At 49.1% G+C, this 17,641-nt stretch overlaps 1 pseudogene; it reads right to left on the reverse strand.

Annotated features, from left to right (window-relative positions):
- On the reverse strand, window positions 2,799-3,241 carry LOC102164720 (annotated as a pseudogene).

Raw genomic sequence — 17,641 nt, forward strand, 5'->3', positions numbered from 1 at the left:
TTCTTTTCTTTTTTTTTAAAGTAATTCTTTTTTTTTTTTTTTTTTTAATGTCTTTTTGCTATTTTTTGGGCCACTCCTGCAGCACATGGAGGTTCCCAGGCTAGGGGTCGAATCGGAGCTGTAGCCACCGGCCTACGCCAGAGCCACAGCAACGCGGGATCCGAGCCGCATCTGCAACCTACACCACAGCTCACGGCAACGCTGGATTGTTAACCCACTGAGCAAGGGCAGGGACCGAACCCGCAACTTCATGGTTCCTAGTCGGATTCGTTAACCACTGCGCCACGACAGGAACTCCATGTCTCTGCATTTTAATTGGGCACTGGCAGACAGAGGCCGAATGTGGTAACCCAGTGCCTGGCGCTGTGAGCAGTAAATGGTGGTGATGGTTGTCGTTACCAGTCAAGTTTGCCCAGCAGGAGGGTTTTGACGTTTCTGTGATTAGCTCCGCACAGCTGCCCTGCTGGCTCCCCTGAACCAGTATTAGAGAAAATGTGTGCAGAAGCCAGAAACCATGGCGTCTCCCATCCAGCCACCGCTTCTGAGCAGAAAGCCCTTTTAGAGAAGGATCCCTTCTGCGCGACCATCTTTTCACCTTGAATTTTTCCAAGGACTGGAAGCTCTGCCTCTGGCCCTAGGGAGCCTTCCATGCTCAGGGGACCATGTGAGACTGCCCGTCCCCAGATCACCTCCAAGATTCCTTCCAACTCCAGACTCTAAGATTTATAGCCGAAATGCGGCCGCTGTACACAATCTCTAAGATTGTGTTAAAGTCTTGGAGACAGAATTTGGAGGAAGAGAAAGAAGAGCTTTATTGCTTTGCCAGGCAAAGGAGGACACAGTAGGCGAAAGCCTCAAAACTGTGTCCTGTCCTGAGAAAGGATAGCAAGGGGTTTTGTAGGTTTAGCTCGGAAGACAAGGTTCTTGATGAAGGCATCTATGTTATTTTTCATCCATAGATCATTTCAGAGTCGTCAAGGCCAGCACGGGTGCGTCTGGTGATGGTTTCTGGTTGTCCTCAGAGTTATCCTTCCTTGCTTGTCTCTCTGGGATGAAGGTTGCTGACAGGGAAGGGGTGTTAGGGGGTGTTTCAATTACAAAAGAAAACACGAGGTGCAATATTACTAACTAGCAAGTGACTAACTAGCAAGTAACCATTAGTAAAGGTGAAATATTACTAACTAGCAAATTACTAACTAGTAAGTAACCATTAGTAAAAATAGCAATTAAGCAAGGAAGAGATCATTGGTGAAAACCCAGACCCTAAGTGCAACATAACTCTAACTAGAAAGTAAACATTGAAAAAAAAAAAGAAGAAGAAAGGAGTTCCTGTTGTGGCTCAGTGGTTAACGAATCTGACTAGGAACCATGAGGTTGTGGGTTCGATCCCTGGCCTTGCTCAGCGGGTTAAGGATCTGACGTTGCCGAGACCTGTGGTGTAGACTGCAGATGCGGCTCGGATCCTGCATTGCTGTGGCCCTGGCATAGGTTAGTGGCTCGAGTTCCAATTCGACCCGTAGCCTGGGAACCTCCATATGCCGCAGGAGTGGCCCAAGAAATGGCAAAAGAAAAAAAAAAGTAAACATTAGTGATAAGTTAGTGTGTGAAGGCAGGACATAGCAAAATAGAGACTGTTTTAGCTAGTTTTTAGCTGTACCTGTATTTCCTCGTCATGAACGCTTGAGTCAGCCTTTTGTGACTGGCGGGGAGGCCTGGGAGGCTAAAGGAAAGGGCTTTTATTTCAAAACACAAAGATTTAGGGTCTGGTACACGATTTCAAGATTATACAGCGTGAACAGAGATTCATCATCCTTACTCATCACAAAACCATCCCACTGCAATCTCATTCCTGCTTTCAGCTGCAGCTGAAGGATCAAGTAGGCTCTGCTCCCATTTTACAGAAGAAAAAAGAGAGGTACAAGAAACAAAATCGTGCTGTCTGGCATGAGACACAGAATCCCATTCCAGGAACACGGTGTTCCCCCAGCTTCAGCTCTCACTCCTGGCTCTGGGAGTGAGAGGTGGCCCAGGACAGTGGCTCTGTCCCATGGCTGACCAAGCAGAGCCGGAGCTCACGGCAAAGAGCCCTGGACGGACGGTCGAGAGACCTGAGTTTTGGTCTCAGCTCTGCCCTTATCTAATGAGGTGACCCCTAGTTCAACAGGAATATCACTCATCAGCCCACACACGCATTCAGTGACTACAAATCCCTAAGAAAATTTTTTTTTTGGAAAGAAAACCACTTTATTCGAATTCATTCACAAACAATAACATCAGAAAGCATATTTAAGAGGCCACACAAACATCTGCCCAGCCCCAAACTCAACACCACCTCAAAGTGTGAGACTGTGGAAAGACCACGCTCTTCCACGGCAGTTCAGAAACACGAAAGCTCTTAGTGAAAGAGGAGAGGTTTAACTTTGATTTCACACGTATTATCTTCACTATCACATTTTGATGCTAACTAAATCAATTAGGTCATGAGGGATGATTTTTGTGTCTTCAACGGAGCTTTTATTTATTTATTTTTTATTGCTTTTTTGCTTTTTAGAGCCACACCCATGGCATATGGAGGTTCCCAAGCTAGGGGTCCAATCGGAGCTATAGCTGCTGGCCTGCACCACAGACACAGCAACTTGGTATCGGAGCCATGTATGCGACCTACACCACAGCTCATGGCAACGCCAGATCCTTAACCCACTGAGTGAGGCCAGGAATCGAACCCTCAACCTCATGGTTCCTAGTCAGATTTGTTTCCGCTGCACCACGACGGGAACTCCATCAATGGAGCGTCTTGATTAAGCTAATCCATTTGCCCTTCTGCACTGTTTCGGCACCTCGATGAAACTCTCACAAAGCTTAAGGGCACCCTGGTGACCAAAAACTGTTTCACCTCATAGAAGCATGGGCCAATCTCCTGCTGCTGTGCCAGCTGGGGTCCCTGAGGCTCCTGGGGCTCAGCATTTCTTCCTCCACTGAAGCCCCGAGGGATGGCATGACCTATCATGCGGCCGAGGGCAGAGCCCACAGATGCACCAGTTGCAGGGGTTGCCATCTGGGCCATCGGATCTGGCTGCCAAGGTGCAGCAGCAGGGGAGCCATTAGCAGATGGTGGAGCTGGCCTGGGTGCAGCTCGCATCTCAGGTGCCCGGCTGGCAGGAGGGGCCATGTGGGAAGTGCGGCTTTGGCTTCCAGGAGGCGTCCTCACTGCACAACAACCGGGAGCCTGGAAGAGTGAGACTCAGAGGAGACCCTGGCGGCTTCTGCAGAGAGCCAAATCCCTGAGCATTCAACATGAAACTAAAAATACTGCATATCTGAACCTTTTCCCTGGAGGGGACAACAGACTGAGCTGACCCAAGTCTAAAACAGCAATGCCATTTTGTCTGTAGTGTGTAGGGCCTGCGGGAGAGTATCCAACCCTTTCTGAAGCAGCTCCCTCCAGATCCAGGCAGTTTCCAAAGCCTCACAACCTGAGGCAAACATCAGCAACCGCGCGCGGAGAGCTAAGGACCAGAGAACCTGCAGGAAACAGTGCACCCAGTCGAACAGCAGTAGTTCAATTCTAGAGACCGAGGGCCAAGGGGTAGCGCCCATCTAGTCTAAGAGCTGAACAGGGGGTCAAAAGCCTGCGGGGAGGTGCACGGCGGGCAGTGACAAATCTAAGCCCTCGGCTCAGAAGCTTCCCCTTGGCAATCCAAGTAAAGCGTGAACGGTGTTTATGTTCTCGCCACACGGCGGCGCCACTGTAGCCGGTAAACAGAACTCCGCCTGGTCTCCCCAGTGTTGCCTGAACCAAACTGTGGTTTACACGCTCCAGACTAGCCTTGAGTACTTGTGATGGCTTTTATTTCGCTTTTGTGTTCTAAAATCTCTTTAAATCGCTTATAATAACGTCATTCAAACATTCCATAAGCGGTGATGCTGCTGAGTGTGCTGAAAAACGCGTGAAAATCAGTTCCGATGGAAAGGAGGTCAGCTGTGATAAAACCCCAGGGAGAGACTCTGCTGTTCGGTTTGTGGAGAGCAAGTCATAAAATACCAATGACAATAATCGTCTATAGAAAGAAAAAGTATGCTCCAGAGGCTAGAGACTGATTTTTCCTGGAATGCCTTTCCCTAAGAAATATTCCTAAGGGAAAATGAGCACTGAATGATGAGCTCTTGGCTTCCTACCCTGGGATCTGTTTATCCAGGGTCCTCAGCCATATGCTGGGGGATCCCTAATGACCGAACTAAGCTGCTGTTTGTTTAGCAGTTAGGGCCGTGGACTCAGGAGTGAGACAATCTGGGTTCCAGTCCTGCTCTATCACTTCCCAAAGTGTGATCCTGGGTGAGCCCTAACTCTGCACTGTCCCTTCATCTGTAAAATGGGCACATGGCAGTGCCCAGCTCATAGCGTTGCAGTGTGAGGGCTAAATGGAGATAATCTAGTCGAGGTTTAGCACAGTGCCGGGCGGGGGGCGGGGGGGGGGGCTGCAGAGTAAGTGCGCATGCGTGTTAGCCATCCCACCTCTCCTCAGCATCGCATTATCCCATTATCCTTTCTCCGGGCTGTGCTGAACTCCCAGGGGATGGAGAGTTCCCACCATTCAGAGGATGCTGTCCCCTTCATCTCTCTTCATATCTGACATGTGCTTGTCCTGGAAAATCAGTATGTTATTCAGTTCTTTGCCAATCTCATTTTGAAAGCCGTGGGAAAACTTCTGAGAGTTTTTGACCTTGTAAAAAAGGCTTTTATAGCCCTGTGACTCAAAGCTGGCAGGATGTTGGCAGAGCCCTTGGGGACTGCTCCCTCTCCTTTGCCATGTCCACCCCTCCTTCTCTGGGATTCTCTGACCACCTCCTCACTTCCCTGGAGCCGTCCCAAGGACTTGCTACCCAAGGAGCCAGCCCAGAGTTCTCCCCACCCCTCCATCAGATCTCAGAGCTCTGGGCTCCCTCAGGGACCCCCTCCTCCTCTCTGGAGGACCTCTTGTCATTTGGGGGGAACAGGGTATTTGAGGGATGAGTAAAAGGATGATAAAGGCTAGAAGGCGATTGCAAAGTTCTCACTCTCCTTGGGGTGGCATTTAAGTGGTAAGATTTGAGGCTCAGCTTTGAGGGCTGGGGGTAGATGTTGCTTCTGATTGGGAGCCCCTGACCTGGGGTTGCTCAGGTCACTCAGAAGGGGACAAGCAGGAGGCTGACTCCATAGAGCTGCACCTCTGTCTCCTTATGCATTTTAGCTACCAAACAGCACTTTAAAAACAATCTATTGGTGGGAGTTCCCATCGTGGCGTGGTAGTTAATGAATCCAACTAGGAACCATGAGGTTGCAGGTTCGATCCCTGGCCTAGCTCAGTGGGTTAAGGATCTGGCATTGCTGTGAGCTGTGGTGTAGGTCGCAGACGAGGCTCGGATCCCGAGTTGCTGTGACTGTGGCGTAGGCCGGCAGCTACAGCTCCAATTAGACCCCTAGCCTGGGAACCTCCATATGCCACGGGAGTGGCCCTAGAAAAGGCAAAAAGACAAAAAAAACCCAAAAAACCCCACAATCTATTGGAGTTCCCATCATGGCTCAGCAGTAACAACCCAACTAGTATCCATGAGGATGCAGGTTCAATCCCTGGCTCACTGAGTGGGTTAAGGATCTGGCGTTGCTGTGGCTGTGTCATAGGCCAGCAGCTACAGCTCCAATTTGACCCCTAGCCTGGGAACTTCCATATGCTGTGTGTGTGGCCCTAAAAACAAAACAAAACAAAAAAACCCCACAAATCTGTTAATTCCCTTCTCCAATACATATACACACAGAGCTTGGTGTATAAACAAGGGAGGGGAAGGTCACATTGTGGTTCAGCGGGTTAAGAACCTGACATAGAGTCCGTGAGGATGGGGTTTGATCTCTGGCCTTGCTCAGTGGGTTAAGGATCCCTGGCCTGCTGTGAGCTGCAGCAAAGATTGCAGATGCAGCCTGGATCTGGCATGGCTGTGGCTGTGGTGTAGGCCAGCAGCTCTGATTCAGCCCCTAGCCTGGGAACCTCCATAGGTTGCAAGTGTAGCCCTAAACAAACAGACAAACAAAGAACAAGGGAGGGGCCTCAGGGAGGGCTTTTGGGGGAAAAGGCGTGACAGGAGATACAGCTTCCCCTCCCAGTGGTCTAGGCCCGGGGGGCTGGCTCGGATAATGCTGGATAATGCTCCGGAAAGGACCCTGGAGACTGCTCTTAACTCCATCACAAAGTTGCTGCGTGGCCTTGAAAATGAGGCCGCTTTCGGCCTCCTTTTGGAAAGTGAGGGGGTCTGGCGGCACAGTCTCTGCCATCCCGGATGAGGGTTCCCTCTCCTGATGCTGTCACGTCCCCTCTGCCACCTCGCATACAGTCCCTGAGCCATACAGTTTCCCTCTTCCACAGCTCCTCACACCAAGCCCAGCACCAAGTAGTGCTTGGTACCAATGTGCTCCGTGAGCGAACGGCAAAAAGAGCCGCCATTTCTGGAGCACCTGCTATGTGCCAAACCCTGTGCCAAGGACACCTATGAACATTGTGTGTAATTCCGACCACACCTCAAGGGAGGGCATTTCCTAATCTTTGAGGCAGGAAATCAAGTTGATCGTATCTCCTGCCCATTATTGGGAGGTCCCTCGGGGCTCAGAGGGTTAAGGACCCGGTGTTGTCACTGCTGTGGCTGTGGTTACTGCTGTGGTGTGGGTTTGATCCCTGGCCTGGGAACTTCCTCAAGCCCCCTAAAATTTTAAAAGCTCACTATTGTCATTGGTCCATGTGACATCCTTTTCTGGCTTTGCTTTGCCCCTCGTTACTAATCTCCACTCATGGGCCGCCATTCTGCTGTGCTGATATAGGTCTATAAATATGCATGGATCCTGGTATAGTCTCCTGTTTCGTGTGTGCTTCTGTTTTCATTCATGTCCCTGGTATTGTGTTACATGTTCTGCCCTTTATGTTGTCACCCAGCTCTGTCTTTTATTTTTGTTGTTGTTGTTGTTTGGTTGGTTGGTTTGGTTTTTTAGGGCCACCCCTGTAGCATAGGGAAATTCCCAGGCTAGGGGTCCCATCGGAGCTGGAGCTGCCAGCCTGCACCACAGCCACAGCCACACAGGTTCTGAGCCACGCGTGTGACCTACGCCGATGCTCCCCGCAACGCTGGATCCTTAACCCACCGAGCAAGGCCAGGGATCGAACCCGCATCCTCGTGGATACTAGTTGGGTTCGTAACCCGCTGAGCCACAAGGGGAACGCCACCCAGCTCTGTTTTGAAGGGTCACCCTCTTGCTGTGGGTGTGTTTAGACCATTGCTTGTGTCCGCTCTCCGAATCTTAGAGCTGTCCTGGCCACAGCTTACGCACCCTTCCCTCTGGTGGTGAAAACCTTCACGCCCCCTCCTGTCAGCTACCACAGACACCAGCAAGATGCATGTTCTCCACCATGTCCCCTGAGGGGTACACCTGCCAGAGAATGTCTCTGGGCTAGCATCCAAGAGCAGGATTGCTGGGTCAAAGGGCACAGGCAAAGTGGAGATGCCAGTCCCGGGTTCAGAGCTGAAAAAACAACACTCAGCTCACACAAACAGAAATGGGGGATCTAAGATTCATTTCCAGGATTTCTGTCGCCAGATCCTGGGCTCGTTCCAAGGGGCCTCTATAAATAACCAGACCTGGTCCAATCAGCTCAACAAGTCGTTTCCCTGTTGTGTGGTTCGCAATAATAAACTCAGATAAACCGACTGGGTTGTCTAGACGTCTTGGCATTTGCGAGCGAGGGTGTCCTCCCCACGCTGGGTGCAAGGCTCTGAGACGGCGGCTTGAGGAACTCTGGCTTCTTTGAATGACTAACAATCCCTTGCCTGTTACAGCAAAAAGCAGTTAAAAGCACGTCCCACGTGTATCGTCTTACTTCTCATGACAACCCCGAGGTAGAACAATCAGCGTTTCCATTTTATGGCAAAGGCAACTGAGGTTCCCCGTCCAGTGGCTGTAAAGTGACCGGACTGAGAACCAGGCCCAGGCCTCTGAGCCCAAGGGGGGTCGTTTTCACCTCCCCAGAGCTGGTGGCCTAGGAAAACCAGCCGGCCTCCCACAGCCAGCCATTCGGATGAGATCATAAGAGCTCAAGACTTTGCAAATCCCTGTCTGCAAATATTTGGCCTTCAGCAGGGCCAGCTCCAGCCAGGAGAGACCTCAGCTTCCACCCCCAAGGGAGAGGGACATGGTGTCGGGGAGAGCTTCCCAGATGGGCCTTTCCCAAGTGCAGTGTTCCCTGCTGTGTCATCTGGTGGCAGCAAGGTGCTGGGACCTGTACCAACGGGACCATCTATCTGGCTTCCCTCTCCCACTTGCTGCTCAGACAGTAAGAATGGCCAGTGGTGGTGAAAGAGAAACAAAGGCTCTCTGCTTTTGAAGTCTCCCCTGACAAATACCTCTAGCTTATTTTATTCCATTCTATTCAGCTCATAAAGCTGTGCAACTTTGAAAAATGTCACTTCATTTGACACTGACGATCGACTCTGTGCCGGGCGGGGTGCTCGGCGCTGGAGTTTTAAAAGATGAAGCTCATGAGCCCTGGGATGCTGAGCAAGGGACTTAACCCCTCTGAGCCCATGGAGATCCCACGGAACCTGCCACACAGGGTGGTCACAGGGCAAGCACACGCTCAGCGCAGAGTAAACACTCGGCCAGTGGTAGGGTATTTGGAGGGATTACTCCATGGGATAAGTGAGGACCCTGTTAAATCTGAAATGGTAGAGACCCTGGAGAGGGAACAGTGGAGGCTACAGTAACTCTGCTGGGTCCAGAGATGATATTTAGCTGGGCTGACATGATACTGAGCTTGGGTTCAGTTCACTGGAGAGGAGGTACAAGGCAGCCAAGAGAAGAGCATATGTGAAAATATGATGTTCCAGCCCTCTGCAAAGTGCCTTTTTCACATGTGTATTTTCTTTCTGTAGTCTGTAAGGATCCTCCTTGGGGCACTGCCAACCCATGGTCACCTTTATCTGTCCCCAAGCCTATCTTCCCCCTAGACCCTGAGCTCCTGAGGCCTGGCATTGTGTAGTCACTCTTAGCACAGGATCAAATACAAGGTCAATCCTTGTTAGAGATTGTTAGATGAATGAAAAACACAGAGGCATAATAAAACATGGACTAGGAGTTCCCGCTGTAGTGCAACAGGATGGCTGTGTCTTGGAAGCACCAGGACACAGGTTTGATCCTGGCCCGGCACAGTGGATTAAAGATCCAGCATTGCTGCAACTGCAGCTTAAGGTCACAGCTGCTGCTCAGATCTGTCTGATCCCTGGCCCAGGAACTCCATATGCCATGGGGTTTCCAAAAAAGGGGAAAAAAATCATAGTCTATACTAGTAGTGAAAAGAGTTCTGCACATCTGGCTTGTGGAGCCAGTGCTGGGAATGGCAAGAGTCAAAGCTGGGAGTTAGCAAAAGTTAGGTGGTTGAGGTCCCTGTGTGATGGGCTGGGGATTTCTCTGGATGGCTCAGACTAAGGTGGTAGCAGTCAGAGAGATAAAATTCAGAAAGTGGAAAGAATCAGTCACAAGATGGATTAATGAGGTGGGGATGAGTGGAAGAAGTCAGGGATGATACTCTGATGCAACGTGAACTAACTTCCTGCTCTTGGATAATTTACCAAGAAGTAAATTATCTTCTTCTGCCAAGAAGTCACAAATAATCGATCAAACAGAGCCCCTGACATTGGCTCTGTGGTTGATCGGCTCCCATCTGGACTCCCTGGCATGGAAAGTACTTGAATTAGTGTTCTCCAGAGTAACAAGACCAATAGTGTGTGGACTGAGATAGAGATGGAGATGATAGAGATGGAGATAGATGGAGATGGAGTTAAAAATGATACAGATGGAGACGGAGACAGAATAGAGGTGACAGAAATAGATATGGAAATGGAGGCAGAGATAGAAGGATAGAGATAGAGGCATATTTTAAAGAATTGACAATTGAATCACATATTGCTTTGAGGGGCAAGCTCAAAATCTGCAAGGTAACCCATCAGGCTGGAGACCCAGGCAAGCATTATAGATCAAGTCCAAAGATCATCTGCTGACAGAATTCCTTTTTGCTCAGGGAAGGTCAGTCTTTGTTCTAGTCAGGCCTTCAACTTATTCGATGAAGCTCACTCACATTATAGAGAGCAGTCGGCTTTACTTGAAGTTCACCAAACTTAAATATTAATCTCATCCAAAAACACCCACACAGAAACGTTCAGAATAATGTTTGACCAAGTATTTAGGCACATGGACCAGTCAAATTGATGCATTAAATTAACCATCCTGGTAATTTAAGAATTCAGTCACATTCTGGTCATGGGGAAGTCCACCCACAGCACACCTTCTCTCTCTCTCTCTCTCTCTCTCTCTCTCTCTCTCCCTAATATCTTCACACTCCAGTGGGGTCACTTTGGGGAGAATTTCAGAGGACCATCTTCAGCCCTGTTTAGCTCACATAAACCATGCCCCCCCATTGCTCTCTTTTCACCTCAGTGGCCAGACGTAACTGAGAGGAAGCCATTCTGTATTCAAGTTCATGGATCCTTTCGTCTGCCTGCTCAAATATGCTTTTGACTCCTTCTAGTGAATTTTTCATTTCTGTTACTGTACTTTACAGCCCCAGAATTTCTTTTTTATTTCTTTTTAGGTTTTTTCTCTCTCTCTTTATTGATATTTCCATTTCATACATCAATTTCTTGACTTCTCCCCATCTCACTTTTGTTCTTTGAGGATCTTTAAGATGGTTTCTTTAAAGTCTTTGTCTAGTATATCCGTTATTAGGTTTTTTTCAGGAACAGTTTCTGTTCATTTTTTTCCACTTCGAATGGGCCATATTTTCCTGATCTTTGTATGCCTTGTGATCTTTGTGTTGTTGTTATTGAAAACTGGACATTTGAACCTAATAATGTAGCGACTCTGGAAATTAGATTCTCCCCCTTCCCAAGGGTTTGCTGTTTTTTGTTATTGTTTTGTTTACTGTTTTTTAAAACTGTTGTAGGTTGTCTTTGTGCTGAGGACCAGCCTGAGGTATGAATTTAAAGTCTTCTCAGATCTTTTCCAAACCTTCCTCTGGGCACACACACTTTTTAAATTTTCACTGCATGTGCAGTTGTTTTTGAAATTCCTCACGTTTAATGTCTGTCTCCCAAAGGTGAAAAAAGAAAAAGTCACATGGGAAAGGGCACTTGTCCTTTAAATCCTCTGGAAGTCACTTCAGCTGGATGGTAGGGGCTTTCAACAATTGGGGAGGTACAGCAACAGTGATGGCCCACCTCTTTGTCTGGGCCTCTGTGATCAAAAGCAGCAATCAGTGCTCAGTGCACAGATCCCTAGTGTTTGGAGGACAGGGTCTTTTTGCCCACTCCAGTTCCAGGAACACACCTACCATGTGGCTGGGATGGAGTTTGGGCTGCTGCCACTGTACAAAGAGCTGAAATTGACCAAAAATTAACAGAAATTTACCCTCCAAGCCTTCTCCTGTAAGTTGCAAGGCATGGACAGACTCTAGCCTACCAACTGGATACATCAGATAGAGTCTGCCAAAGCAATTGCTATCTAGGTGGGAAGACAGATTCCTGGTATTTCTTAGTCCACCACGTTCCCAGAGCCCCCTCTTGTGTTTAGTCTTAAAAGATTGTTTGGGGAGTTCCCATTGCGGTGCAGCAGAAATGAATCCAACTAGGAACCATGAGGTTGCAGGTTCAATCCTTGGCCTCACTCAGTGGGTTAAGGATCCCGTGTTGCCATGAACTGTGGTGTAGGTTAGCAGCTACAGCTCTGATTCAACCCCTAGCCTGGGAACCTCCATATGCCACAGGTGTGGCCCTAAAAAAAGGCAAAAAGACCAAAAACAAAAAAAGATGTCCCACTTCTAGTCAACTATTTCCACCCACCCCCCTTCCTGCTTTGCCAACAACCTCCAATGAGAGCATCCCTGAAGCCCTCAATTTTTTTTCACTCTGAGGCTTTCCTGCTCCCTGGCCTTTCTTGGTACAGCATCTCTCAGGAGCCTCTTCTGAGGCTTCTTCCTGCTGGCTTGCTCTCTTCTTCATCTCTGCTGCCTCCAACCTTTCTCCCCAGTAGCCACCCAACAGTCTATTTCTCCACCAACTAAACATCCAAGAGTATCAAGGAAGCCCATGGTGGGGGAGGGTATGAGAGCAGCTTGCATTCCATTTTATGAGCGATGAATAATAAGAAAATAAGCTCCTGGAGCTCCCACTGTGGCTCAGCAGAAATGAATCTGACTAGCGTCCATGAGGACATAGTTCGATCCCTGGCCTCCCTCAGTGGGTTAAGGATCTGGCATTGCTGTGAGCTGTGGTGTAGTTTGCAGATGTGGCTCTGGTCTGACAGCTGTGGTGTAGGTCAGTGGCTACAGCTCTGTTTCGACCCCTAGCCTGGGAGTCTCCTCCATATGCTGTGGGTGTGGCCCTAAAAAGACCAAAAAAAAAAAAAAAAAAAAAGTAAAAAGAAAAAAAGCTCCTGTTGAACACCTAGTTCTAAAATAGCCCCCTAGGTGGGCATAGCCCAACAGCTGGCACCATCCAACTTCTACTCATTTTGTTTGGCACTTAAGACTTTTCACAGCAACATTTGTGAAATTATGCCATCTGCATCTTTAAGATTCATTAAGATCTGTGAAGTGAGAGCCATAGGTGAGGGCATTCTCAGATTGAGTCAACTAGAAAGTTCAATGAACTAGAAAGCTCCATTTTCCAGAGAATTCAGAATAACCAAGAGTTCCCTGGAATCTCCCTAAAATAAGTCTTCTCGACTTACTCCCCAGAATTTAATCTAACAACTTGGAGCTGCCGCAACACACTTAGCCTTCATTTAGAGGGCTCTTCCTTCATTTGCCAATAATTTGTTTAGCATGTCCTCTATGCCAGCACTGCCAAGTTAGAGTGACTCAATTTTCTAGGCAGTGGTCATAGCCAGGGGGGTAGGGATGCAAATGCACTCAGTGGAGCAGAATGAAGAGATCGCCTTGTGGAAATAAAGGCCACCCCAAGGAGAACCGACAGCGGCTGATTCCGAGCTTGCTGTGTAGTAAGGGAGTCAGCCACTGTCACTGCATTTGGCAGAGACTCAAAGAGGCTAGGGAGCAGCAAAGCTTCAGAGTGAAAAAAAAATTGAGGGCTTCAGGGATGCTCTGATTGGAGGGTGTTGGCAAAGCAGGAAGGGGGGGTTGTGGAAATAGTTGACTAGAATGGGACATCTTTTTTTGTTTTTGGTCTTTTTGCCTTTTCTAGGGCCACTCCTGCAGCACATGGAGGTTCCCAGGCTAGGGGTTGAATCCGAGCTGTAGCCACCAGCCTGCACCACAGCCACAGCAACACGGGATCCAAGCCACGTCTGTGACCTACACCACAGCTCACGGCAACGCCGGATCCTTAACCCACTGAACGAGGCCAGGGATCGAACCCACAACCTCATGGTTCCTAGTCGGATTCGTTAACCGCTGAGCCACAACGGGAACTCCAGAAGTGGGACATCTTTATGTAGTTGGTTTGGGGAGCAAGTCTGGGTTTCTTTGGCTAGACGGGAGTTGGAAATAGGGGCAAAGATTAGAAAAACTGATCATGATTGACCCCATCCTGACTGTTTGGGGCCGATAACTGCAGAGTGGTTTTGTGGTTTTGCTTCCCAAGCTGGTTGCCGCAGAGGTTGTGGGTCAGAGTTTAATTGTCAAATAAGATCCGGCTATCTTCTGTTTATAGATTCTATTTCTCAGTACACGCACCCATTCCTCATTTTCACTTTCAGACTGCGTGAGACATTTATCCAATAGGATACAAGCTAGAAGCAAAACTGGGTTAAGAGCTGAGGAGGGGATTTCAGCTCAGGGATGAATGAAGAGTGGCCATTTACTAAGTCTGTGGTTTCTTACTGAGGCTGGGAGGTAAGTCTAGGACGTCAGGCTCCTATTACAGCTCATCCTCTGTTCCCTTCAATTCATTCCACCCATTCAGCAAATATTTCTATTTGTTCTTGTTGTGTTGAATTTATCTTCTCTTTCCTCTATTATTTCTCCCCCCAATAACCATCACCTGTTCTGATGTTTCAGCGTGGTTTCCCTCCCCTTCCGTTTCTGAATTCTCTTACATGGCCTGGAAAGGGTTGAATGGCGGCCTTTCCCCAAAAGATAGGTCCATATCCTCCCTGGAATCTGTGAATGGGACCTTATTTGGTTAAAGGATTTTTGCAGGTGAAATGACATTCAGGATTTTAAGGTGGAGAGATGATGATTGATTATCTGGGTGGGCCCTGCATCCTACGACAAGCATCCTTATAAGGATGAGGCAGAGGGAGGCCACCCAGACGCAGAGGAGACCCGGTATGAAGATGGAGGCGGAGGCTGGAGAGAGGCAGCACCAACCGAGGCAGGCCCAGGGTGGCTGGTGGCCTCCGGAAGCTGGGGAGAGGCTGATTCCTCCCAGAGCCCCGGGGGGTGGAACGGCCCTGCCAACACCGTGTGTAGGACTTCTGGCCCCTAGACCCGTGAGAGAATAAGCCTCTGTCTTAAGCCACTGAGTTTGTAATAATGTGTTGCAGCAGCCACAGGAAAAGAATTACTGTCACTCATGGAAAGAAATGACTTTTGTTCAGGTCAAATCATTGTCTGAGTTTTGGATACTATGTTTACATAAACATGGTTAAAACCACCCAAGAAGTTTTTTCGAAAGACACAAACAAAAAGTGCCCATGCGTAGTGATTGCCTCCGTTTCTTCGTATTCTGTTCCACGCATTATACCTAAGAGTATGGTAAAACTAGCATTTGCCATGCTCCCTTCGCATTCAGCTGTAGAATGGAGATCCTGTCCCTTGTCGCCCCACGGTCTTTACCGCTGTGTTCATGGTTTATTGCGTAGGGTGACATTGCAAGCGTTGATGACTTAATCATCTCTCTATTGTTAGGAAGCTAGGCGATTTCCAGACTCTTTGTTATAGATAATGTTGCGGTGAAAAATAGCAGCAATAATAACCACCGTTTGTGTTGAGCCTACGATGCCATAGGCCATGACACGTCCCACCATGTGGCTTTATCTAAGCCTGTCCATCAATAATTCTTTGAAAAGAAAGACAAATATCATATGATATCACTTATATGTGGAATCTAAAAAATGATGCAAATGAACTTACGAAACAGAAACAGACTCAAAGACATAGGAAACAAGCTTAGGGTTACCAGTGGAAAAGTAGGGGGGAAGGACAGATTAGAAGTTGGGATTAGCAGATACACACTACTATATAGAAAATAGATAACAAGGCCCTACAGTATAGCAGAGGGAACAATATTCAATATCTTGCAATAACCCACAATGTATATGTGTGTGTGTGTGTGTATACATATATGAATCACTTTGCTATACACCCAAAACTAATACAACAGTGTAAATCAACTAAAAAATATGCTTTGAAGAAAAAAAGGGTTTGACAGGGGAAATGGGTTTTACAGATGAAGAAAATGGGATTCTTTTTTCTTTTTCCTTTTTTGCCTTTTCTAGGACCACTCCTGCAGCATATGGAAGTTCCCAGGCTAGGGGTCGAATCAGAGCTGTAGCTGCCGGCCTACACCACAGCCACAGCAACATGGGATCCAAGCCGCGTCTGCAACCTACACCATAGCCCACAGCAACGCCAGATCCTTAACCCACTGAGTGAGGCCAGGGTCGAACCTGCATCCTCATGGCTCCTAGTCAGATTTGTTAACCACTGAGCTGCGACGGGAACTCCGAAAATGGGGTTCTAAGAAGTAAATCAACATGTCCCCCCCAGCCCATGAAGTTGGGAAGCAGGGGAGCCTGGACTGCAGTGTGTTCTGACTTCTAAACCCACACTTTGTCACTAAGTCACACTGCCTTCCAAAGTTCAGTACAATTGCAATTTTTACATTTGCGTCATATCCTCCAACTACTTTGCCAGGAGTGAAATGACAAGAGTCAGGGGTCAAATGCTTATCATGTCCTAGGAATGGCCTGTCATACCCCCCGGGGTTGGTTATTTTCCACCACATCCAGTCTCCATCCGCCTCCGCCCTCCTCTGTGCCCTGGGAGCCCGAATCTTCTCAACTCGTCGCTTGAGTGCCTTGTCCTCTGACTTCAGGTCCGGTGGGAGGACGAAGCATTTGGGTATTTCTTCCTCTGCCTCCTCTGCTTGGCCTGCAGTTTGGACAGTGGCTGTGACCTTCCCTGTCTGACCCTTGACGGCTGGCTTCAGCCCCCTCCAGTTCCAGGGACGTCTCCTTCCTGCCCCTCTGTCTTCGGGGCCTAAGCACGAGGGGGACCGGGTCCCCTGCGGCTGGTCCTGGAGCACTCCGGCATCCCTGGTCAACTGCCTTGGCCCGCCCACCTCTCCCTACACACACTCCTTCTCTCCCCCTGAGTACAGCGCCTCCTCCCTGCAGAGTCTTGCATGAGTCTCCCGTTCTCCCAGCCCTCACTGAGCCCAGCAAGGCCTGAGAGCTGGACGTGCACAAGAGAGTCAGCGAGCAGGCATGGCGTCCCTAGGGATGTAGAACTTCCTGGAGTTTCGTGTCCAGTCTTCCAGCCATGACTTTGGCATGAGGAGTGGGCTCGGCTCCCGTGTGTCCCTGTCCCCTTTCCCCAAGTGGATGCCTCATCTAGGTAGGGCCGCTGTCTCCCGGGCATTTGGAATTGGGACCCAGAGGCCCCTGTTCCTCCTGATGGTGCTTAAGTGGAGAGGTCAGATCCCACTGGGGCTGGGACCCGTGGTTCACTAAGGTAGGCTGGAGGGGACCCACCTGGTCTGTACAGAAAGATAGACTGAAAGTGATGCAGAGAAACACCCCTGAGACAGGAGGTGGCTCCAGGGGGATGGGAAGTAATCTGGACTCCTAACCTTTCCATTCCTGGCTCTCAACCCCTGGGAAGCCTGGGTGGCCTCAACTTCAAGTTCTCTGAGGGTTTTCCGTCTCCCTTCCCATAAATCCCCCCTTTTGTTGGAGGTAATTGAGCACATTTCTTTCTTTTTTTTAAGGGCCGCACCTGCAGCGTAGGGAAGTTCCCAGGCTAGGGGTCGAATCAGAGCTGTAGCTGCCGGCCTACGCCACAGCCACAGCAATGCAGGATCTGAGCTGCATCTGCGACCTACACCACAGCTCACGGCAACGATGGATCCTTAACCCACTGAGTGAGGCCAGGGATCGAACCTGCAGATCCTCATGGTTCCTAGTCGGATTCGTTAACCACTGAGCTACGACGAAAACTCCAAGAATATTTCTGTGTAATTGGATTTTCTCTGATGAAGAGCCCTTTGCTGCATGGCACACACAGGGGTTGGACTTGGCTCCCTGGGGAGAGTGCCACCTGAGGACGCCTGACAGGTGAGCAGTGGGAGGCCTGGTCAGCTGCTGTTGCAAGAGCCCTGTGGTGCTCGGTGCCAGCAGGTACAGGCTGCCTGGACACCACAGTGCTCTCTGGTCTTGGGGGATGGGTGCCTGACTCAAAGCCTGCTCGGGCTCAGGCCTGTGGAGGGAGGCTGGTGGGAATAAGGGGCTTAGCAGCAGGGACCAAAGACTTAAATGCTGTGCTTACTCTTTCATCAGCCAGGCATGCAACGATGTTATTCACAAGGGTGTTCATTCCAACATTAATTATAA

This window comes from Sus scrofa, chromosome 6 (genome assembly GCF_000003025.6).
Source record: "Sus scrofa isolate TJ Tabasco breed Duroc chromosome 6, Sscrofa11.1, whole genome shotgun sequence".
Taxonomy (NCBI): Eukaryota; Metazoa; Chordata; class Mammalia; order Artiodactyla; family Suidae; genus Sus; species Sus scrofa.